Raw genomic sequence first — 25572 nt, 5'->3', positions numbered from 1 at the left:
CCTAAAGTTAATGGAATAATAAATAAGATTTAAATAAAATATGCAAGGTAATCAACTTTTACTAATGACTAGGATAATATATCAATACAAAATATATTTTATCTGTATTATTTTTCTATATATGATCAGTCTATCTATATATAACCTTGCAAGCTTGATAAAATTTTTCCCAGAAGGCCTCCAGCAGCTTCTGTTTAGTTCTCATTGGCCAGAAAGGGGTGATGTATCCTCTTACCAGTGAATCACTGGCAAGCAAAGGTCTCAATGATTGTCAATGTTCATCCCTGAATTGGGGATGAAATCATCTTCCCCTAATCCCATAATAAATGGGTAACAACACAATAGAGTTCTAGTATAAAAGAAGAAAGGGAAAATGAATATTAAATAGGCAGTTAATGGATACATTTGATAACACTTTAAGCTTTAGAATTAATTTCCTCAGATTTTCTATCTCATTAATCTCAAATTACTATATCATTTTATTTTATCTTGGTTGTCTCTCTTATAAAAAGCATATGAATGTGTTTTGTTTCATTTGGTTTTGTTTTTCCTAATCTGGAAGTCTTTTAGTTAGTATAATTGGTACAGTTACACTTATTTGGATTATTGAATTGGATTTATTTCTGTCATTTGATTTCCTTCTTTCTATTTCTTGTGGTTAATTATTGGTTTTTTGCTTTACCTCCTTTTTGGCTATCTTTTTTTTTTAAGTTTTTATTCAAAAATGTTCAAATGCATATAAAAAAGAAAACAGTATTATAATAAACCTTTATATTATTAATGTTTTTAACCCATGTACTTTATTTAATGCTTCTTTCTCTCTCTTTTGCTAAGGATTTTAAAGCCAATCACAAATAGAATTATATTTCACCTAAAATAATTGTGAATATTTCAGTTTTCTTTATTTTTCCATTTCTTTTTAGTTGTTTCAAATTATATTCATATTCTATTGGTTTGTAAAATGGTAATCAAAATAGCCAATGTTTTCCTAAACAAAGAAAGGATTTTAGAATAATTTTCCAACTTATACGTTACTAATGTCTAGTATAATAGTACAATAATACATCTTGGTGTATTATTTAAGCTAGGTTGGCAGTACTGTGATAAACAAATACTAAAATCTCAGTTGATTAAATTAAGGCATTTTCTTGCTTACATTCCTGTCTGGTAGGAAATGAGAAGCTTTGTCCAAGCAGGAAGTAGAGACCCAACCTGCTTCCATTTTGTAGTTATACCATGCAGAACATGTGACTTCTGAAGTTTCTGGGGAAGGGAAGAAGGAGCTAGAGGATTGTAGGAGGTGATTTTTACTTACTCTGGTGTTTCTTTATTCTTATAAGGGCACCAACCTTATAAGATGGGGCCATAGGGGTTAGGGCCACATCCCATGACCTCATTTTGACTTTATCATCTCCTCACAGGCCCTCTCTCCAAATATAGTTAGGAGTTCGATATATGAATTTTATAGGGACACAATTTATAGCACCACTGTTACATAGAGGAGGAACATGACCAATGAACTAATCAGATCCCTCTTTAGGGATTTATATATATGCTGATAGAAAAGGAGAGGTCTTTATATCTGACATTAAAACATAAAATTGGATCCGCTGGAGGTCATTGATCTGCTATGGGTAAGACCTTACTGATAATGAGGCCTACTGGTGAAAAATACAATGGAGATAAATGGGAAGAGAGATAAAATCCTGATAACACCATTAGAAACTGTGAATTTAACGGAAATTATATTTAATCTTTGTATTTCTCAGGGACATTAGCCAGTAAATTCTGTGTTTTTGCTTGGGATGTCTGATACTTCAAATTTTGCTTAGGATCTCTGACACTTGTAGGCCAAGATCCTGGAAGTACAGTAGTGGCAGGTAGACGTTTGTAATCTCAGCAAATGTCAGCACAGGATCAGACAATTTACTGGTTGACACTGTGTTCCATCACATGACATTCTATATCTAGTGTTGCTGAGGATGTTTTGACTGCTAGAATCAGAAAATCCTGACTCAAAGTGATTAATTAATAAAGAAGTTTATCTTCTGTTTTGCTTCAGTTGTGGCTCAAAGCAGATGGTGTCACAGTGCTTCAGTGATGGCCATCAATGACCCAGGTTCTTTCTGCCTCATCATTTTGCTGGGGTTTATGTTGACTTAATTCCAAGAGTAATTCTGGCATTACTTCACGGTGACCTTTAGTATGACTGGGGCTACCTACTTGCCTTTCCATGTCCACCTGCCTACCCTTGGACCAATAACAGTGGCCAGGGAAATACCATTCTTTGGTTGACTTAGACTAACCTGGAGCTGAGTTTCGTGTGCATCAGGTTACCTCACAGTTGATCTCAGTGTTTGTTCTCTGAGCCCCAAACTGTTCCCTGAGGCACATGGTGGAAGGGGGTAGATAGTTGTGAAAAATTGAGGTTCTGTTATTAAGGAAAAAGAAGACAAAATGGATGTTGTGTTGGTACCAACAGTGTCTACTACATACTTTATTGTAGCAGTGAAAGAGAAAACCTGGCTCTACGCATGAAATAGATGGAGGACCCTAATATTATGTTGCAACTAAGGACATTTTCTATCTATGGTAGCATCACTCTGATAGTTCCCATGGTAACTTGAATTCAGGTGAGTCATCAAAATTTGTACTTGTCTGTAGCAGAGGAAGAACATAGCGATAACTATGTTCTTAGTTTGTTAATGAATATCTTAAATCTCAGATCTTAATTTGGGGCCCCAGAATGGGTTATACAACAACTAATGATGCCATATAAGAGGGAAGATTTAAGCCAGTATTTAACTGACTTTGGGAATGAGAGGCAGCTTTGAAACTTATGGAATAAGGGGAGAGCCCATTGCAGGACATTCTGGTTGAATATCCTGGAAATTAGTGGTGAAAATTTTAGCAAGTCACTTAAGATTTTACAATAATTGAGTGAATAGTTTATATATTAATTGTATGAGTAGAAAAATGAACCAGAAAAAGAAGTACAGTGTCTGCTTGATACCTGAACTGCAATGTGCTTGTGGTTGTGGGCATCCTTTCCCCTAAATTACAGAAAGTGTGAGATTCCTAATGAGTCTGAAGCAGCTGTTCCATCAAGCTGTTTTCCAAGTGGGCTTTCACCATTATTGTTGTCGTTAGACAGAGAGGGAAGTGATTTTAGTGTGAATGTGAAAATGAATTAATGTTGCCTGTCAGGAAACAAAACCAGTGCCAGGAGATTAGTTTATGCACAACTGAAAGATTGAAAGACAAAACTCTGGGAAACTAAGAGAGCTAAAATGACAATGATCCCCAATTCACTCCCTCCTTCGAACGTGGAAGTTCATATTCCACTCCAGTGATGGAACCAACTTCGGATAAGACAATTTTGGTTACTGTATCCAGGAAAACTTGGAAATGTTGATACTAGCAGTTAGATGGTCTCATTTCCAATCTGAACACCATGTAGAAATATGATTCCTTGTCCATCTGAGTCAGTCTGGCATAGGGTTCCTAAATTTAGTGAATAAAAATTCAGAATGCCTAACTAAATTTGGATTTCAAATAATAAACAATTTTTGGAGATAAATATGTCCCAAATATTGCATGGGACATAGTTATATTGAAAATTATTCATTGTTTATCTGAAGTTCAAATTTAACTGAATGCCTTGCATTTGAAACCATAATTGGGGTAATTAATAATCTTAGCCCAATTCTCAGGACGTTATGACCTGGTTGCTTCTTAACTCTTTCCTGTGATGCTAGTTGTTGGACTCTTACTAATCCTGCATGGCAGATTGTATTGTATACACCATTCCATGTTGTCTTCTTACGATTTGACATGACACTCTTTCATTGAGAATTAGGATCTGCATGCACTCTGTAACTGCCTTGAACAATAGATTATGGTGGAAGTGACATTATCCTGATGCTGGCTGCTTAAAGGCAGTACAACTTCCATCAGGCTCTCTTTCTCTCAAGACATGCCCCTTGAGAGAGCCCTGAGCTCACATGTAATAAGTTTGGCTACCCTGAAACCATTGGGCAGGAGGGAACATATGGAGGGACCACAAAGAGAAGATGCTTTAGGTGCCCAGCCATTCCACCCCCAGAAATTCAAGTTTTATCTGTTTGGATGACCCCGGCTTTAACACTGTTTGATTGCAACCTCATAGAAGACTCAGCTGAACTGCCCAGCCAAGGCACTCCCAAAAGTTCTGACACAGAAACATTAATAAACTATGATTATTGTTTTTTCATCCATTATGTTTTAGGTTGATTGGTTGTACAGCCACAGACAACTAATATATACTGGTTTTGGGGGGAGATAAACATTACTACATTTTAGGTTAACATTTTTTAGAATGGTCTTTTAAAATAAGTAGCTTTGTCTTCAGGGATTTTTGTTAACATCAGATTTTGAAGGTTTTACCATTAATGTCTCTTCACCTATTTTTTTAAAGTCCAAAAATTGGGTTAATTTTTTTTTTTTGAGATGAAGTCTTGCTCTGTCACTCAGGCTAGAGTGCAGTGGTACGATGTCGACTCATTGCAACCTCCACCTCCTGGGTTCAAGCAATTCTCTTGCCTCAGCCTCCTGAGTAGCTGGTATTAAAGGCGCCCACCACCAGGCCTGGCTAATTTTTGTATTTTTAGTAGAGATGGGGTTTCACCATGTTGTCCAGGCTGGTCTTGAACTCCTGACCTCAAACAATCCTCATGCCTTGGCCTCTCAAAGCACTGGGATTATAGGCATGAGCCACCATGCCCAGCCAAAAAGTTGAGTTAATATTACAGGAAAATTGATAACAACCAAAAATCTCAGCCCAAGTATTATGCAATGAAATGAAACTAATACAGGAGACCTAGGTTGTTTTGTCTTTGACACTAAATAGCTATTGGCTTTTGAGTGAATTACTTGTTCTCTAAGACTCATTTCCTGTATTTGTAAAAGGAGGCATTATCCTAGATAAGAGATGGCAAACATGCAGAATGCAAGCCACCATTTTCCCCAGCAGGCATCAGTAATGAATTGTACCACTCTTGCTGGAGAAATGACCTTAGAGTCCTTCACAAAGCAGAACTCCAAGCAGTCAGGAGCAATCAATCACAGTTGATAATGACAAAGTCCTTTTTTTTTTTGCCTTCTCAGGTCTTGAACATGTCTACTGGTACTTTCAGTGTTAAAACTTAGTATCTTTATAATCTAAGTGATTTACCCATGTTCTTAAAAAAAGTTGCTAAAGTAACTGTGGAAGTAATGTTGGAAATATTTAAGGAATCATGGAGCAACAGTTAACCCCACTATGCACCCGTGTGTCATAGGCTACATAGGTGTTGTGATAGAGACAACAATATAGAAGGCATTTTATCAAAGAGAGAAAAAAATACACAACTTGAAATTAAGAGTTTTTGCACCCTGATTAAAATTAGACCAATTTTGCCCACATTGTCTGCTGAGACTTCTCAGCTGTGACCTTTGAGTACAATGTATAAAAAGAGGTAGTGCTGTGTCTCAGGAATACTATATTCATATTTGATTCAAGTGTATTTGAAAGATCCAGTTTGTAGGGTATTCACATACAACTCCAATTCTGAAGGACATTAGTAGTCAACTTCACTCAGCTTCCTATGTCTGGGCTTATTTGTCAAGAATATTGCACTCTTCTGTAGTGTATCTGACAACTCTCATCTCTCACTTTTCCTTATACAGTTCTCGTCTTTCATTTTAGACTTTTCTTTTCAACTATAGTACTATCTGCTTAATACTCAACCCCAGGCTTGGAAATTTTCCTTAAAAGGGAAATTTTCCCCTGACCAAGATTTCAAATTTTTTCTTCAAACATGGTTAGCATTCTTTTTTCTACATTAGATGAGTTGTTGTTGTTGTTGTTGTTAGATCTCCAGAACTATTCCTCTTGCGTAATGGGAACTTTGTATCTCTGACCATCTCTTCATTTCCCCCATACCAACATTTGGCAACCACCATTCTACGCTGCTTCTATGAGTACAGCTATTTTAGATTTCACATATAGGTGAGATCATGCAGTGTTTGTTTTTCTGTGTCTGGCTTATTTCACTTAGTGTAATGTCCTCCATTTTGCTGCAGATTACAGGGTCTCCTCCTTCTTTAAGAATGAATAATCTTTCATTTTCTTTGTCTATTCATCTGTCCACAGAAATTTAGGTTGTTTATATCTTGGTATTATGTACAATGCTGCAATAAACATGAGAGGACAGATACCTCTTATACATACAGATATCAATTCCTTTGGGGTATATATACCTAGAAGTGGGATTGCTGAATCATGTGGTAATCTGTTTTCAGTGTTTTTGAAGAAACTTTATACTGTTTTCCAAAATGACTGTACCAATTTATAATGCTGTCAACAGTGTACAAGCGTTCTCTTTTCTTTCCATCCTCACCAACACTTACTGCATTTCATTTTTTAAAATAATACCCACTATAGTGTGGATGAGGTAACATCTCATTGTGCTTTTGATTTTCGTTTTCCTCATGATTAGTGATGTAGAGCATTTAAAAAAATTTCTTTTGCTCTGCAGAAGCTCTTTAGTTTAATGAGATCCCATTTGTCAATTTTGGCTTTTGCTGCCTTTGCTTTTGGTGTTTTAGACATGAAGTCTTTGCCCATGCCTGTGTCCTGAATGGTACTACCTAGGTTTTCCTCTAGGGTTTTTATGGTATTAGGTCTAACATTTAAGTCTCTAATCCATCTTGAATTAATTTTCGTATAAGGAGTAAGGAAAGGATCCAGTTTCAGCTTTCTACTTGTGGCTAGCCAATTTTCCCAGCACCATTTATTAAATAGGGAATCCTTTCCCCATTTCTTGTTTTTCTCAGGTTTGTCAAAGATCAGATGGCTGTAGATGTGTGGTATTATTTCTGAGGACTCTGTTCTGTTCCATTGGTCTATATCTCTGTGTTGGTACCAGTACCATGCTGTTTTGGTTACTGTAGCCTTGTAGTATAGTTTGAAGTCAGGTAGCGTGATGCCTCCAGCTTTGTTCTTTTGACTTAGGATTGTCTTGGAGATGCGGGCTCTTTTTTGGTTCCATATGAACTTTAAAGCAGTTTTTTCCAATTCTGTGAAGAAAGTCATTGGTAGCTTGATGGGGATGGCATTGAATCTATAGATTACCTTGGGTGGTATGGCCATTTTCATGATATTGATTCTTCCTATCCATGAGCATGGAATGTTCTTCCATTTGTTTGTGTCCTCTTTTATTTCACTGAGCAGTGGTTTATTTCACTGAGCAGTGGTTTGTAGTTCTCCTTGAAGAGGTCCTTTACATCCCTTGTAAGTTGGATTCCTAGGTATTTTATTCTCTTTGAAGCAATTGTGAATGGAAGTTCATTCATGATTTGGCTCTCTGTTTGTCTGTTATTGGTGTATAAGAATGCTTGTGATTTTTGCACATTAATTTTGTATCCTGAGACTTTGCTGAAGTTGCTTATCAGCTTAAGGAGATTTTAGGCTGAGATGATGGGGTTTTCTAAATATACAATCATGTCATCTGCAAACAGGGACAATTTGACTTCTTCTTTTCCTAACTGAATACCCTTGATTTCTTTCTCTTGCCTGATTGCCCTAGCCAGAACTTCCAACACTATGTTGAATAGAGTGGTGAGAGAGGGCATCCCTGTCTTGTGCCAGTTTTCAAAGGGAATGCTTCCAGTTTTTGCCTATTCAGTATGATATTGGCTGTGGGTTTGTCATAAATAGCTCTTATTATTTTGAGATACGTTCCATGAACACCGAATTTATTGAGAGATTTTAGCACGAAGGACTGTTGAATTTTGTCCAAGGCCTTTTCTGCATCTATCGAGATAATCATGTGGTTTTTGTCTTTGGTTCTGTTTATATGCTGGATTATGTTTATTGATTTGCATATGTTGAACCAGCCTTGCATCCCAGGGATGAAGCAGTGGTTTTTTTTTTTTTAAAGTTTCCTCCTCTTCCATTACTGTAACAATTCCAGAGTTGACCATAATAAATTGGTCTTTTAATTCATTGCTAAATTACATTTGTAAATTCTTCATTTCAGATTTTTATACCCATGTTCATAAATGAGATTGCCTACATCAATTTTATGGGCCAGATATACTTGTCCAGTTCTGATATCAGAGAAGTTTTAGGATCCTGAAATGAGTATCATGCCATGTTTTCCTCTTCTAGAACATGAGGCTTAACTTTCTCTTAAAGTACAAAAAAAATTTACTTGTAAAAATTCCTGGGTCTAGAAAATATAATGCATATTTTATTTTTTGCATGATTTTAGATTTACTCAGGTTTTCTACTTCTTTAATTTTAGTCATTTATATTTTAAAAATCATACTTTATCTAATGTTTTAGTTTACTAGTAATATTTATACTCAGCCTTTTCTTTTTTAAAATTTGTCATATTTGCAATTGTGTCCCCCCGACACTTTTGTTGTTGTACTTATACCTTTTCTCTATTTTCTTGATAAACCTGACAGTTTATTTTGCTATATATTTTTTAAAGTTTTTGTTATTCATCTTCTCCCATATGTGTTCTATTTTGTTTTTATCTCTATTGTCATTCCTTCTAGTTTTTCTAAGTTATATTGCTCTGTTGTTAGCTTCTTTTACGAGCACTCAGTTCAATTACTCTCTATTTTTCTCATTTGTTAATGTATGCATTTAAGTCTAGACTCTTTTCTCTGTGTACCACTTTGGCCATATCCCAAAGCACAGATTTCAAAATATAATGCTCAGTCCTCTTCATTTTTAAGTAGTTTGTCATTTTTGTTTTTATAATTTTATGAGTGAAGAATTATTTAAATGCGTGTTTTTCCAAAGATTTTTGGAGGTAGAAACTAACTGTTGAGAATTTTTACTTGAAATGAGTTATACAAAGCAAATGTGGCTTATGAGATTTTCCCTTTTCTATGTTGGTTTAGGTTTTCTTTGTGACCTAACACATGGTCTGTTTGAGGATATTTCACAGAAGTGTATGTGTGTGTGTATGTGTGTGTCTGTGTGTGTGTGTGTGTGTGTGTATACTCCTCAACTTACAATTCACTTACATTCTGATAAATTCATTGTAAGTCAAAAGTAACATCAATCAAAACTGTGTTTATTTCCCTAATAAACTCATCATAAAGTCAAAAAATGTTAAATCAAATCTTAAAAGCCCAGATGTTCCTCAACCTATGAGGAGGTTCCATCCTGATAAATCTATCATAAAGTCAAAAAAAATCGTAAGTAATACAATTGTAAGTCCAGATGCTCCTCCACTTACAATTGGGTTATTTCTCAATAAGCCCATTGCAAATTCAAAAAACCATAAGGCAAATCATTGTATGTCAAGGACCATCTAAACACACACACACACACACAGATGCATACATATACATATGTTATCACCAAAACTATTTTCTTTTTACACATTCAACTAGATAACACTTCCCAGGCTCCTTTCCAGGCAAGTATGGCAAAACAATGAAGTAAAGAGTACGGTGTCTGTCTTAGTGCATTTTGGGATGCTATAGTAGAATACTGGAGACTGGACAATTTATAAAGAACAGATATTTATTTCTCACACTTTTAGAGGCTGGGAAGTGTTATCTAGTTGAATGTGTAAAAAGAAAATAGTTTTGGTGATAACATATGTATATGTATGCATCTGTGTGTGTGTGTGTGTGTTTAGATGGTCCTTGACATACAATGATTTGCCTTATGGTTTTTTGAATTTGCAATGGGCTTATTGAGAAATAACCCAATTGTAAGTGGAGGAGCATCTGGACTTACAATTGTATTACTTACGATTTTTTTTGACTTTATGATAGATTTATCAGGATGGAACCTCCTCATAGGTTGAGGAACATCTGGGCTTTTAAGATTTGATTTAACATTTTTTGACTTTATGATGAGTTTATTAGGGAAATAAACACAGTTTTGATTGATGTTACTTTTGACTTACAATGAATTTATCAGAATGTAAGTGAATTGTAAGTTGAGGAGTATACACACACACACACACACACACAGACACACACATACACACACACATACACTTCTGTGAAATATCCTCAAACAGACCATGTGTTAGGTCACAAAGAAAACCTAAACCAACATAGAAAAGGGAAAATCTCATAAGCCACATTTGCTTTGTATAACTCATTTCAAGTAAAAATTCTCAACAGTTAGTTTCTACCTCCAAAAATCTTTGGAAAAACACGCATTTAAATAATTCTTCACTCATAAAATTATAAAAACAAAAATGACAAACTACTTAAAAATGAAGAGGACTGAGCATTATATTTTGAAATCTGTGCTTTGGGATATGGCCAAAGTGGTACACAGAGAAAAGAGTCTAGACTTAAATGCATACATTAACAAATGAGAAAAATAGAGAGTAATTGAACTGAGTGCTCGTAAAAGAAGCTAACAACAGAGCAATATAACTTAGAAAAACTAGAAGGAATGACAATAGAGATAAAAACAAAATAGAACACATATGGGAGAAGATGAATAACAAAAACTTTAAAAAATATATAGCAAAATAAACTGTCAGGTTTATCAAGAAAATAGAGAAAAGGTATAAGTACAACAACAAAAGTGTCGGGGGGACACAATTGCAAATATGACAAATTTTAAAAAAGAAAAGGCTGAGTATAAATATTACTAGTAAACTAAAACATTAGATAAAGTATGATTTTTAAAATATAAATGACTAAAATTAAAGAAGTAGAAAACCTGAGTAAATCTAAAATCATGCAAAAAATAAAATATGCATTATATTTTCTAGACCCAGGAATTTTTACAAGTAAATTTTTTTTGTACTTTAAGAGAAAGTTAAGCCTCATGTTCTAGAAGAGGAAAACATGGCATGATACTCATTTCAGGATCCTAAAACTTCTCTGATATCAGAACTGGACAAGTATATCTGGCCCATAAAATTGATGTAGGCAATCTCATTTATGAACATGGGTATAAAAATCTGAAATGAAGAATTTACAAATGTAATTTAGCAATGAATTAAAAGACCAATTTATTATGGTCAACTCTGGAATTGTTACAGTAATGGAAGAGGAGGAAACTTTAAAAAAAAAAAAACCACTGCTTCATCCCTGGGATGCAAGGCTGGTTCAACATATGCAAATCAATAAACATAATCCAGCATATAAACAGAACCAAAGACAAAAACCACATGATTATCTCGATAGATGCAGAAAAGGCCTTGGACAAAATTCAACAGTCCTTCGTGCTAAAATCTCTCAATAAATTCGGTGTTCATGGAACGTATCTCAAAATAATAAGAGCTATTTATGACAAACCCACAGCCAATATCATACTGAATAGGCAAAAACTGGAAGCATTCCCTTTGAAAACTGGCACAAGACAGGGATGCCCTCTCTCACCACTCTATTCAACATAGTGTTGGAAGTTCTGGCTAGGGCAATCAGGCAAGAGAAAGAAATCAAGGGTATTCAGTTAGGAAAAGAAGAAGTCAAATTGTCCCTGTTTGCAGATGACATGATTGTATATTTAGAAAACCCCATCATCTCAGCCTAAAATCTCCTTAAGCTGATAAGCAACTTCAGCAAAGTCTCAGGATACAAAATTAATGTGCAAAAATAACAAGCATTCGTATACACCAGTAACAGACAAACAGAGAGCCAAATCATGAATGAACTTCCATTCACAATTGCTTCAAAGAGAATAAAATACCTAGGAATCCAACTTACAAGGGATGTAAAGGACCTCCTCAAGGAGAACTACAAACCACTGCTCAGTGAAATTAAAGAGGACACAAACAAATGGAAGAACATACCATGCTCATGGATAGGAAGAATCAATATCGTGAAAATGGCCATACTGCCGAAGGTAATTTATAGATTCAATGCCATCCCCATCAAGCTACCAATGAGTTTCTTCACAGAATTGGAAAAAACTGCTTTAAAGTTCATATGGAACCAAAAAAGAGCCCGCATCTCCAAGACAATCCCAAGTCAAAAGAACAAAGCTGGAGGCATCACGCTACCTGACTTCAAACTATACTACAAGGCTACAGTAACCAAAACAGCATGGTACTGGTACCAAAACAGAGATATAGACCAATGGAACAGAACAGAGTCCACAGAAATAATACCACACATCTACAGCCATCTGATCTTTGACAAACCTGAGAAAAACAAGAAATGGGGAAAGGATTCCCTATTTAATAAATGGTGCTGGGAAAATTGGCTAGCCATAAGTAGAAAGCTGAAACTGGATCCTTTCCTTACTCTTTATACAAAAATTAATTCAAGGTGGATTGGAGACTTAAATGTTAGACCTAATCCCACAAAAACCCTAGAGGAAAACCTAGGTAGTACCATTCAGGACATAGGCATGGGCAACGACTTCATGTCTAAAACACCAAAAGCAAAGGCAACAAAAGCCAAAATTGACAAATGGGATCTCATTAAACTAAAGAGCTTCTGCACAGCAAAAGAACCTACCATCAGAGTGAACAGGCAACCTACAGAATGGGAGAAAATTTTTGCAGTCTACTTATCTGACAAAGGGCTAATATCCAGAACCTACAAAGAACTCAAACAAATTTACAAGAAAACAACAAACAACCCCATCAAAAAGTGGGCAAAGGATATGAACAGACATTTCTCAAAAGAAGGCATTCATACAGCCAACAGACACATTAAAAAAATGCTCATCATCACTGGCCATCAGAGAAATGCAAATCAAAACCACCATGAGACACCATCTCACACCAGTTAGAATGGTGATCATTCAAAAGTCAGGAAACAACAGGTGCTGGAGAGGATGTGGAGAAATAGGAGCACTTTTACACTGTTGGTGGGATTGTAAACTAGTTCAACCATTATGGAAAACAGTATGGCGCAAGGATCTAGAACTAGAAGTACCATATGACTCAGCCATCCCATTACTGGGTATACACCCAAAGGATTATAAATCATGCTGCTATAAAAACACATGCATACGTATGTTCATTGTGGCACTATTCACAATAGCAAAGACTTGGAATCAGCCCACATGTCCATCCGTGACAGACTGGATTAAGAAAATGTGGCACATATACACCATGGAATACTATGCAGCCATAAAAAAGGATGAGTTCATGTCCTTTGTAGGGACATGGATGCAGCTGGAAACCATCATTCTCAGCAAACTATCGGAAGAACAGAAAACCAAACACCGCATGTTCTCACTCATAGGTGGGAACTGAACAATGAGATCACTTGGACTCTGGAAGGGGAACATCACACACTGGGGCCTATTATGGGGAAGGGGGAGGGGGGAGGGATTGCATTGGGAGTTATACCTGATGTAAATGACGAGTTGATGGGTGCTGACGTGTTGTTGTGTGCAGCACACCAACATGGCACAGGTATACATATATAACAAACCTGCACATTGTACACATGTACCCCAGAAGTTAAAGTATATATAAAAAAAGCCACTAATATAATCACTGCACTAAAGAATTAATAGAGAAGTGACAATTGATTGTGCCATTTTGTTATCTCACTAAATGTGGAAAATATTTGATAAAAATATATACCTATTATAAATAAAAATTCTAAGATTAAACAATACTTCTTTAAGTTGATGGAGGCATCAACATCAAGCATCATTCATGGACTAGATGAGAACTTATGGCAGCTGCTTAAATCTGTATCTCCATATCCTCCAGATAACAGTACAGAACAGCTAGAACACATGAAATGTTACAAATATCATGCCTTCAGCATAAGTAACGGGAAAATATGCTGAAATTCAAATTACCTGCTAATAAAAAATGAAAAACACCAAATTCCAGTAAGTGATCACTCAGGCTTCTGGTGTAAGTTTTTGAGGCAAGTAAGAGCAGTCTAAGGAAGAGCTGAGGAAGAGGGAAGTGTAGAACTAGCAGGGGACCTGAAATTGCCCCAAAATAACCACTGAAAAGAAGTTTATTTGATGCATAAAAAGAAAAAAAAAGTCCCATTAGATGAGAGCATTGACTACAGGGAAGAGTCAAAAAATACACATGATATGAGGTGGCTGTCTTTAAAAATAGTTCTGGGTGAAGTAGGCAAAAAGGAAGGGGAAGGCACTCCATAGTAGTTGAGTGGTAAAGGATAAGAATAGGGCAAAATTTGGAGTCCTTCAAGACAAAAGAGAAGAACAAAAGTTAGAAGGCTAAAATTCCTCTTTCAATACCACCACCAAAATCAACATAAAAAAAAGAATCTATAAAACCAAAAAATACAGTAGGAGAAAGTAAGAAATTTCTCCAAAAATAAAAGAATAGAGGTACGTCAAAGGGACACAGCAGCCAACTTGAAAGAATTACCAATGGCCAAGTTGAAATATTTTGAGCAACAAAATAAATGATGTAGTTTTGAATTACAAGCCAAAGTATAAAAATAAATATAGATGAGTCCATACTCATCTGTTATAAATGAGTGACTAAATAAATACATAACCGGGGTAGGAGAGACAACTTTTCCATACAGGAGAATGCCTAATAATATAAGTTGACACTCCTCTCTCCAGGAGGTAGAGCTTAGTCCCTCTCCTCTTTTTTTTTTTCTCCCCCTCTTTTTCTCTTTTTTGAGATGGAGTCTCCCTCTCTCATACAGACTGGAGTGCAATGGCACAATCTTGGCTCACTGGAACCTCTGCCTCCTGGATTCAAGTGATTCTCCTACTTCAGCCTCCTGAGTAGCTGGGATTACAGGTACCTGCCACCATGCCCAGCTAATTTTTGTATTTTTATTAGAGACGAGGTTTCACCAAGTTAGCCAGGCTGGGTCTCAAACTCCTGACCTCAGGTGATCCACCTGCCTTGGTCTCCCAAATTGCTGGGATTACAGCATCACACCCAGCCCATCCCTCTCCTCTTTTAACTGTGAGCCAGACTGTAGGACTTGCTCCCAAAGGATATATATGAAAAAGGAAAATAATATTTTCCAGTGGAAAAATCTGACAAACACTATCTTAACCAAACAATCAAGGTTAACATGACCATGATGTCATGTGGATACTCTGTACCCCCGATGTGATATAAATCAGAAGGACACTTTACCTCTGTGGTGTTCTTGCCAAATTGTCTCAGTTCTTTTCAAACTCAAATATAGTCCAATCTCACAGTGCATGAGAAAAACATCACACAAACTCATATTGAGAGACATTCTACAAGATACCTTACCAGTACGGCAAAAAACTGTTAAGGTCATGAAAAGTTAGAAAATACTGAAAACTGTCATATACGAAGGGAGAGATGACAACTAAATGTCATGTGTTATATTGGATTGGTTCTTGGAATGGAAAAAGACATGAATTAGAAAACTGGTGAAATTCATATGAAGTCCAGAGTTTGGTTAATACTGATATACGAATGGTGGTTTCTTAGTTTTAACACTAAAGGAAGCTGAAACTGGCTAGGGGATATACAAGAGCTCTCTGTGATAACTTTGCAACTTTTCTATCAACATACAATTTTTCAAAAATTAAGAGAATGGATAAACAGAAACACTAAAGTTCATCAACTAAAGAAACAATTTGCTTACTAGTAGATTGTGACAATGAATTAGAAATCTAGAAACCCACCTCAAACTCATAAAATGAATAGAAAATAACTGAATAAAAATGTTTTTTTCTTAAATTTTGTTTTTGATATGTAATAATTGTACGTATTTACGGGGTACTGTGTGACATTTTTGATACATGTATGCATTGTGTAAAAAATACAATCAATATTTAGCATAACTATTGCCTCATACATTTGTCATTTATTTGTGGTGAGAACATTCAAAATCCTTTCTGTTAGCTGTTTTGAAATATACAATACAATATTATTAACCATAGTTACTCTGCTATACTGTAATACCCAAACTTATTCCTCCCATCTAACTGTGACATTGTACCAATTGACCAATCTCTCCCTGTCTATCCCTTCTGCCTCCCCTCCCTGGCTTCCATTAATCACTGTTCTACTCTCTACTTCTATGAAATCACCTTCTTTAGATTCCACATATGGGTGATATAATGCATATTTGACTTTCTGTGCCTGGCTTATTTCACTTAAAATGTCTTCCAGGTTCATCCATGTTGCTGCAAATGACAGGATTTTGTTTTGTGTGTGTGTGTGTGTGTGGCCGAACAGTATTCTATTGTGTATATATACCACATTTCATTTAACCATCTGTTGATGGACATTTAGGTTGATTCCACATCTTGGCTATTGTGAAGAGTGCTCCAGGAAACATGGGAATGCACCTATCTTGTCGACATATTGATTTCATTTCCTTTGGATATATACCCAGGAGTGGGATTACTGGATCATATGGTAGTTCCATTTTTAATTATTTGAGGAACCTTCATGCTGTTTTCCATAATGGCTGTACTAATTTACATGCCCACCAGCAGGGTGTAAGGCTTCCTTTTTCTCCACATCCTTGCTAACACTTACCTTTTGATTTTTGATAGTAGCCACTCTGACTGGAATGAGGTGATATCTCATTGTGCTTTTTATTTGCCTTTCCCTGGCGAGTAGTGATGTTGAGCATGTTTTCATATATCTGTTGACTAATTTGTATGTCTTCTTTTGAGAAATGTCTATTCAGGGTTGTTGATCATTTTAAATTAGATTTTTGTGTTGTTGTTGCTATTCGGTTGAGTTCCTAATATAGTCTGGACGTTAACCCTTTGTCAGATGCAGTTTGCAAATATTTTCTCCCATTATGCAGTTTGTCTTTCACTCTGTTGATTTTTTTTTTTAACTGCGCAGAAGCAGCTTTTCAGTTTGATGTATTCCCATTTGTCTATTTTTGCTTTTGTTTCCTGTGTGAATAAATCTATGCTGAATCAGAAAATGAGAGTCAATCTACCTTAGTGGATAACAATTCATTTATTCAAACAAAGACACAACAAACAAACAAAGCAACAAAGGAGCATAAGAAACTGTAATGTAATATTCCAAACTGATGCAATATACTCAAGCCTTTGGGGATATGAAAACTTATCTTGAATCAAAAATGCAAACATTAAAAACAGAAATAGACAAAACCACACAAAGAAATGAAAAGAGACTTGATTAAACTCTGGAAAGAAATAGAAGAAAAAAGACCAAATCACATCACGAATAGAGACTAAATTACAAGTTGCCCAAGGGAGAATAGGCTCAAAAGGAAATTTTAAAAGCAGCATTGAAGAAACACAGAAAACAACCCAGAGAATAAATCTAGGATATGGATAGAAGTAAAAAAAGTCAGAAAGGAAGTGGTTGAAATGGAAGACAAAGAAGAAACAATAAAAATTTAATTAAAACACTCATAGGAGGAGAAACAGAGCAACCGAATACAACTATCTTTTAAAACTATAATTCAAGATAACTTTCAGAAATAAAATCCAGATCCATATATTAAGACATCACTGAACATCTGGAAATTAACCAAGAAAAATTAATCTTAAGACATATTTGAGAACGATGATTAGACTTCTAATATAAAAAATACTCAAGGATTCAGGTGTATATAGATCAAATACAAAAACAAAGAATTCAACCTGACATTAGATTGCTCAAAAACAACAAAAAAAAGTAGGCAGCAATGGAGCACCATTTTCAACAGACTCCAAAAAAGTTTGAACTAAAAATTCATTTCAGCCAAGCTATCCTTCAAGTAACTAGGGGTCTCAATAACTCCCTTTTTTTTTTTTTTGAGATGGAGTCTCTCTCTGTCTCCAGGCTGGAGTGCAGTGGCACGATTTCAGCACTGCAACCTCGGCCTCCCGGGTTGGAGCAATTCTCATGCCTCAGGCTCCTGAGTATTTGGAACTACTGGCGCCTGCCACCACACCCGGCTAATTTTTGTATTTTTAGTAGAAACGGGGTTTCACTGTGTTGGCCAAGGATGGTCTCGCTCTCTTGACCTCGTGATCTGCCCGCCTCAGCCACCCAAAGTGCTGCGATTACAGGCATGAACCACTGCGCCCGGCCCATAACTTTTTTTTTTTGAGACGGAGTCTCGTTCTGTCACCCAGGCTGGAGTGCAGTGGCCGGATCTCAGCTCACTGCAAGCTCTGCCTCCCGGGTTCACGCCATTCTCCTGCCTCAGCCTCCCGAGTAGCTGGGACTACAGGCGCCCACCACCTCGCCCGGCTAGTTTTTTTTTTTTGTATTTTTTAGTAGAGACGGGGTTTCACCGGGTTAGCCAGGATGGTCTCGATCTCCTGACCTCGTGATCCGCCCGTCTCGGCCTCCCAAAGTGCTGGGATTACAGGCTTGCCATAACTTTAAACATAGAGAAATGTAGAGAATTCTTATTATCTCCATTACTAGTTAACATTGTACTGGAAGTATTGGCCAATACAGTTAGACAAGCAAGATCAACTAGGGAATAAGACTTTGCAAAATAAATAAATAAATAAAATTATTTCAATTTGCTAATGACATGATAGCATACCTGAAAAGCTCTAGAAAATTAACAATAAAATTAACACAAACAATAAAAAGGCAGCGAAGTTGTAGGCCATCAAATTTACATACAAAACCAACAGCCTACTTATCTACAAAAAATAATGAGTTAGAGGATATGAAGGTAGAAAAAACCCAACATATTGTAGTGGCAAAGAAGACTAAATATCTAGAAATAAACTTAACAAGAAATGTGCAAACCTTATTTGAAGAAACTTTAACACACTCACGGAAGACTCAAAAGGATCCTTGAGCATCTGGAAAGACATGCCTTATTTTTGATAGGATGACTCTCTAAATTCATGAAATTTCTTTTCTTTTCTTTCTTTTCTTTTCTTATCTTTTTTTTTTTTTTTTTAGACTGAGTTTCACTTTTGTCACCCAGGCTGGAGTGGATGGCGCGATCTCGGCTCACTGCAACCTCTGCCTCTTGGGTTCAAGTGATTCTTCTACCTCAGCCTCCTGACTAGCTGGGATTACAGGCATGCTTCACCACGCCCAGCTAATTTTTGCATTTTTAGTAGAGACGGGGTTTCGACATGTTGGCCAGGATGGTCTCAATCTCTTGACCTCATGATCCGCCCGCCTCTGCCTCCCAAAGTGCTCAGATTACAGGCGTGAGCCATCGCTCCCAGCCCATTCATGAAATTTCTATAGAAATATCAGTAAGTTTTCTTATGAGGCTTGGCAGGTTGATTCTGAAGATCAACTGGAAAGACAAACGTGCAAGAATATCTAGGAAAGTGGCAAAACAAAACCAAACAAACCCCAAAAGCCCCACAACCAAACATGAAGGGAACTAATGTGTTATCTAACTTTAAAACATAAAGCCTCTGCAATAAAACAGTGTACATAAGTACACTGGTACATAAGTAAACAAGCAAGCTAGTGATGTAAAATGAAAAGTTCAGGAAAAGCATCAAGTACATCTGGAAATTATATGCATGATAAAGGTGACATCTGAAATTACTGGGTAAAAGATGTACTTTTAAATAAAGTGTTAAAAAAAACCTGTTCACTGATTTGGAAAAAGATAAAATTAGGTCATTTTTCTCACACCACACACAAGATTGAACTCCAAATGCACGTAGGTTTTAAACATAAAAATGAAGCCAACCAAGCAATAGAAGAGAAATGGATGAAGTTTTCTATAATCTCAGTATAAGAAAAGGTTTTCTAACTATGGCTCAAAATCCAGAGGCTATAAAAGATTGATAAATTTTACTATATAAAAATTTATCTGTCAAAAGGAACCATAAGGCAGAAGGCAAATGACAAACTGGCAGAAAAATATTTCCACATATATTGTAGGTAAAGGGTAATATCTCTATTAGATATAGGACTCTAAAATATTGAGAGCACAAAATAGGAAGACCTGAAGGAAAATGAGCTGACATAAACAGACAAAAAGAAAAGAAGATATTAAAATCACCTTTTGATATAAAAAGACTCTTCAACCTCACTCATAATTACGGAAATGTAAGATAAGACCACATGTGATACCATTTCTCACCTATCATACTGATAAAAATTAAACACAATATTACTAAAAATTCTTTTGGTGAGGTTATGGGGGAAACAGCCACTTTCATACATTAATGGTGGAAATTAAAGCTAGTAAATTACTTTTGGATGGAATTTAGAAATAGGTAGCAAAGTTACATAGACATTTACCTTTTAAAATTTTTCTTTTAAAAATCAGTTTTATTTTGTACGTTTAGGTATACAACATGATGTTATAGGATACATATAGAAAGCAAAAAGGTACTACAGTGAAGCACATTAATATATTTATTGTTGGTACACTTGTTTCTCAAGTCACCTGCTTGGCCCTCTTCCAAGTTGTACTTTCCTTCTTTCCTTTCCTTACTGTTCCAAAGCTTTTTAATAGACTTTCACTCCTGTGCTGAAATATATATATATATTTTTATTTATATATAATTTTATTTATCTTTTTTTTTTTTTTGCAAAGTCTTATTCCCTAGTTGATCTTGCTTGTCTAAGTGTATTGGCCAATACTTCCAATACAATGTTAAGTAGTAATGGAGATAATAAGAATTCTCTACATTTCTCTATGTGTAATATATATATGTATATATAGTCTCACATAGTTGCCCATTCTTTTTTGTAGCAAGAGCAGCTGAAATCTCATTTTGCATGAATTCAAAATACGGAACAATTTTATTACCTGTAGTCTTTATACCATAAGATTTTTAGGTTTATTCATCCTACATATTAACCACTATTTTTTTCAGAAGGAGTCTCACTTTGTCACCCAGGCTGGCATAGCTCACTAAAGCCATGCCCAATTTTTTCCCTAGAGAAGAAGTCTTGCTTTATTGCCCAGCCTGGTCTCAAACTCCTGGCTTCAAGTGATCCTCCCACTTCAACATCCTGAGTTGCTGGGATTACAGCTATGCCTGTCAATGCATATTAGCTACTTCCTGTCTTCTGACCTATATCTCCCCACCGTCCCCAGACAACCACTGTTTTGTTCTCTATCTCTGTATATTTGAAAACATTGTTTTTAGATTCCATGTTTAAGTGTAACTGTGTAATATTTTTCATTCTGTGCTTCGATTATTTCACTTAGCATAATGTCTTCCAGGCTCAGCTACATTGTGGCAAATGGCAAAATCTCATTCTTTTTTTTTAATACCGAATAATATTTTTGTGCGTGTATACATACACCATGGATTATCCACTTACCCATTGATGGACACTTAGGTTGTTTCATAACTTGACTATTGTGAATAATGATGGACAGTATCTTTATGAGGTGGTGATTTCGTTTCCTTTGGGTATATGCTCAGAAGAGGGATTGCTGGGCCATATGCTAGTTCTATGTTTAATTTCTTTAGAAACCTATATATTGTTTTCCATAATGGCTGTACCAATCTACATTTTCACCAACAGTGTACAAGAGTTTTCTTTTCTCCACACCTTTGTCATTATTTGTTACTTTTTAACTTTTTGATAATACCCATCCTAATGGGTATAAAGTGGTACTCATAATGGTTTTGATTTCCATCTTCCTGATATTTAATGATATTGAGCACCCTTTCCTTGTATCTGTTGACCATTTTGATGTCTTCTTTGGAGAAATGTCTATTCAGGTTTTTTGTCCATTTTTAATCATGTTATTTGTTTTTCTACTATTGAGTTGTATGAAATCTTTATAAATTTTGGATATTAGATACATAGTTTGCAAATACTTTTTCCCAATCTGTAGACTGCCATTTTACATTGTTGATGGCTTCCTTTGTGATGCAGATGCTTTTTAGTTTAGTGTGGTCCCATACTTATTTTTACTTTTGTGGCTTGAGCTTTCAGTATGATGTCTAAAAAGTTATTGCCAAGACCAATGTCCAAAAGAATTCTCCCCATGTTCTCTTCTAGAAGTTTTCTAGTTTCTGATCTTATATTTAGGTCTTACCCATTTTTTAGTAGATTTCTGGGTATAGTGTAAGATAAGAGTCCAATTTCATTCTTTGGCATTCAGAAATCAAGTTTTTTCAGCATTATTTATTGAAGAGACTGTCTTTTCCCCGTTGGATCCTCTAGATGCCCTTGTCAAAAATTAGTTGACCATGTATGTGTGGATTTATTTCTGGGTTCTCTATTTTATTCCACCTGTCTATGTGTCTGTGTTTATGCCAGTATCATACTTTTTTGATTACTATATCTTTGTAATATAATTCAAAATCAGGAAGTGTGATGCTTCCAACTTTGTTTTTCTTTCTCAGAATTATTTTTGAATTTTGATAGAGATTGCACTGAACATTTTAACAAGATTAATTCTTTGGCTTTGTGAACATGGGATATCTTTCCATTTATTTGTCTCTTCAATTTTTTTCATAAAGCTTTCTATGTACAGATCTTTTACCTCCTTGGTTAACTTTATTTCTAAGTTTTTTTGTGTGTTTTTTGATACTATCATAAAAGTGATTGTTTTCTTTTTCAAGTAGATTATTTGTGTATAAAATTGCTACCGATGCTTGTATATTGATTTTATACACTACTATTTAATAAATTCATTTAATATTTCTAACAAACTTTTTGTGGAATTTTTTTTATAGGATCATGTCATCTGCAAATAGAGATATACTCCTACTTTTCTGACTCAGATGCCTTTTATTTCCTTTTCTTATGTGATTGTTCCTGCTAGTACTTCCAGTACTATGTCAAATAGAAGTGGTGAGAGTGGGCATACTTTCCTGGCATGAGATTTAAGTGGAGAAGCTTTCAGTTTTTCCTCATTGATTATGATGTTCGTCATGGGTTTTTCACAAGTGTCCTTTATTATGGTGAGGAAGTTTCTTTCTATTCCTAAACTGTTGAGAATTTTTAATCAAGAAAGGATGTGGGACCTTGTAGAATGCTTTTTTTTAAAACGTAAGTGAGATGATCATGCAGTTTTTATCTTTCATTTTGTTAATGTGATGTATCATATTGATTGACTTGCATACATTAAACCAGACTTGCATGCCAGGGATAAATCCAATGTGGTCATGATGTATAATCTTTTTGATATGTTATTGGATTCAATTTGCCAATATTTTACTGAGGATTTTTTGCATCAGTGTTCATCAAAGAGTTTGGCCTGTAGTTTTCTTTTCTTGTGATGTATTTGTCTTGTTCAGATATCAACGTGATGTTGATTTCATAAAATGTGTTTAAAAATGTTCACTCTAGCTTATTCTTTGGAAGAGTTTAAGAATTTTGTATTAATTCTTCTTTGAATGTTTGATAGAATTTAGCCAGGAAACCACATGGTCTTGGGGCTTTTTTTTGTTTTGAAAAGTTTTTGATCACTTCCTCAATCTCTTTTATTTGTTATTGAACTCTTCAGACTTTATTTTTCTTCCTTATTCAATCTTGGTAGGTTGCATTATTCTAGGAATTTATCAGCTTCCTTTAGGTTATTCAGTTTGTTGGCATATAATTGTTCATAATAGTCTCTTATGATGCTTTTTACTTCTGAGGCTTATGTTTTAATTTCTTCACTTTTAGTTTTGATTGTATTTGAGTTCTCTTTTATTTTCTTAGTCTAGCCAAGAATTTGTTGATTTTTTTTCCCAAAAAAAACCAACTCTGGCTGGGCACAGTGGCTCATGCTGTAATCCCAGCACTTTGGGAGGCTGAGGTGGGTGGATCACAAGGTCAGGAGTTTGAGACCAGCCTGGCAAATATGGCAAAACTCCGTCTCTACTAAAAATACAAAAATTAGCCAGACATGGTGGCAGGTGCCTGTAGTCCCAGCTACTCGGGAGGCTGAGGCAGGAGAATTGCATGAACCTGGGAAGCGGAGGTTGCAGTGAGCCAAGATCACACCACTGCACTCCAGCCTGGGTGGCAGAGTGAGACTCCATCTCAAACAAAAAAACAAGAAAACAAAAACCAAAAAACCCAACTCTTAGATATATTGATTCTTTCCATAGTTGTATTAGTCTGTTCTCACACTGTTAATAAAGACATACTCGAGAGTGGGGAATTTATAAAGGAAAGAGGTTTAATTGACTCACAGTTCTACATGGCTGAGGGGCCTCAGAATCATAGTGGAAGGTGAATGAGGAGCAAAGTCATGTCTTACGTGGCAGCAGGCAAGAGAGTGTGTGCAGGGGAACTCCCCTTTATAAAACCATTAGATCTCATGAGACTTACTCACTATCACAAGAATAGCATGGGAAAATCTTGCCCCATGATTCAGTTACCTCCCACTGGGTCCCTCACATAACACGTGGGGATTATTACCATTCAAGGTGAGATTTGATGGGGACACAGAGCCAAACAATCTCAATGGTTTTTCTCTGTTCAACATAGTGCTGGAAGTCATGGCCAGAACAATCAGGCAAGAAAAAGAAAGAAAAGCCATACAAATAGGATGAGAGAAAGTCAAACTATCCCTGTCTGTAGATGTTATAATTCTGTACCTGGAAAACCCCATAGTCTCTGCCCAATAGCTCCTTGATCTGATAAACAATTTAGGCAAAGTTTCAGAATACAAAATCACTGTACAAAAATCAGTAGCATTCCTATACACCAACCATATCCAAAATGACAGCCAAGTCAGAAATGCAATCCCATTCACAATAACCACAAATAGAATAAAATATCTAGAAAAACAGCTAACCAGGGAGGTAAAAGACCCCTGCAACAAGAATTACAAAGCACTGCTCAAAGAAATCAGAAGTGACACAAATAAATAGAAAAAATTCCATGATCAAGGATAGGAAAAATCAATATTGTTAAAATGGCCATACTGCCCACAGCAATTTACAGATTCAGTGCTATTCCTATCAAACTACCAATCACATTCATCACAGATTTAGAAAAAAACTATTTAAAAATTCATGTGGAATAAAAAAGAGCCTGAATAACCAAGGCAGTCCTAAGCAAGAAGAGCAAAGTGGGAGGCATCACATTACCCAACTTCAAACTATGCTACAAAGCTATAAAAACCAAAACAGCATGGTACTGGTACAAAAACAGACACATAGAACAATGGAACAGAATTGAGAGCCCAGAAATAATGTCATACACCTACCACCACCTGATCTTTGATAAACTTGACAGATACAAACAATGGGGAAGATACTCCCCATTCAATAAATGATGCTAGGATAACTGGCTAGCATATGAAGATTGAAACTGGACCCCTTCCTTATACCATATACAAAAATTCACTTAAAATGAATTAAAGACTTAAATGTAAAACATACAATGTTAAAAAAAAAAAAAAAACCTGGAAGATAACCTAGGACATACCATTCTGGACATAAGACTAGGCAAAGATTTCACGACCAAGATGCCAAAAGCAATTGCAACAAAAATTCAAGGTGAGATTTGGTGATTAAACTAAAGAACTTTAGCACAGCAAAAGAAAGAATCAATAGAGTAAACCAACAGCCTACAGAATAGGTAAAAATATTTGTACACTCTGCATCTGACAAAGGTCTGATATCCAGAGTCTATAAGGAACTTAAACAAATCTGCAAGCAAAAAACAGATAGCCCCATTAGAAGGTGAGCAAAGGACATGAACAGATACTTTTGAAAAGAATACATACACATGGCCAACATTTGTAGGAAAAAGCGCTCAAGGTATT

The sequence above is a fragment of the Theropithecus gelada genome, chromosome 6, assembly GCF_003255815.1.
Source record: "Theropithecus gelada isolate Dixy chromosome 6, Tgel_1.0, whole genome shotgun sequence".
NCBI lineage: Eukaryota > Metazoa > Chordata > Mammalia > Primates > Cercopithecidae > Theropithecus > Theropithecus gelada.
Note: the sequence above shows the minus strand (reverse complement) of the source record.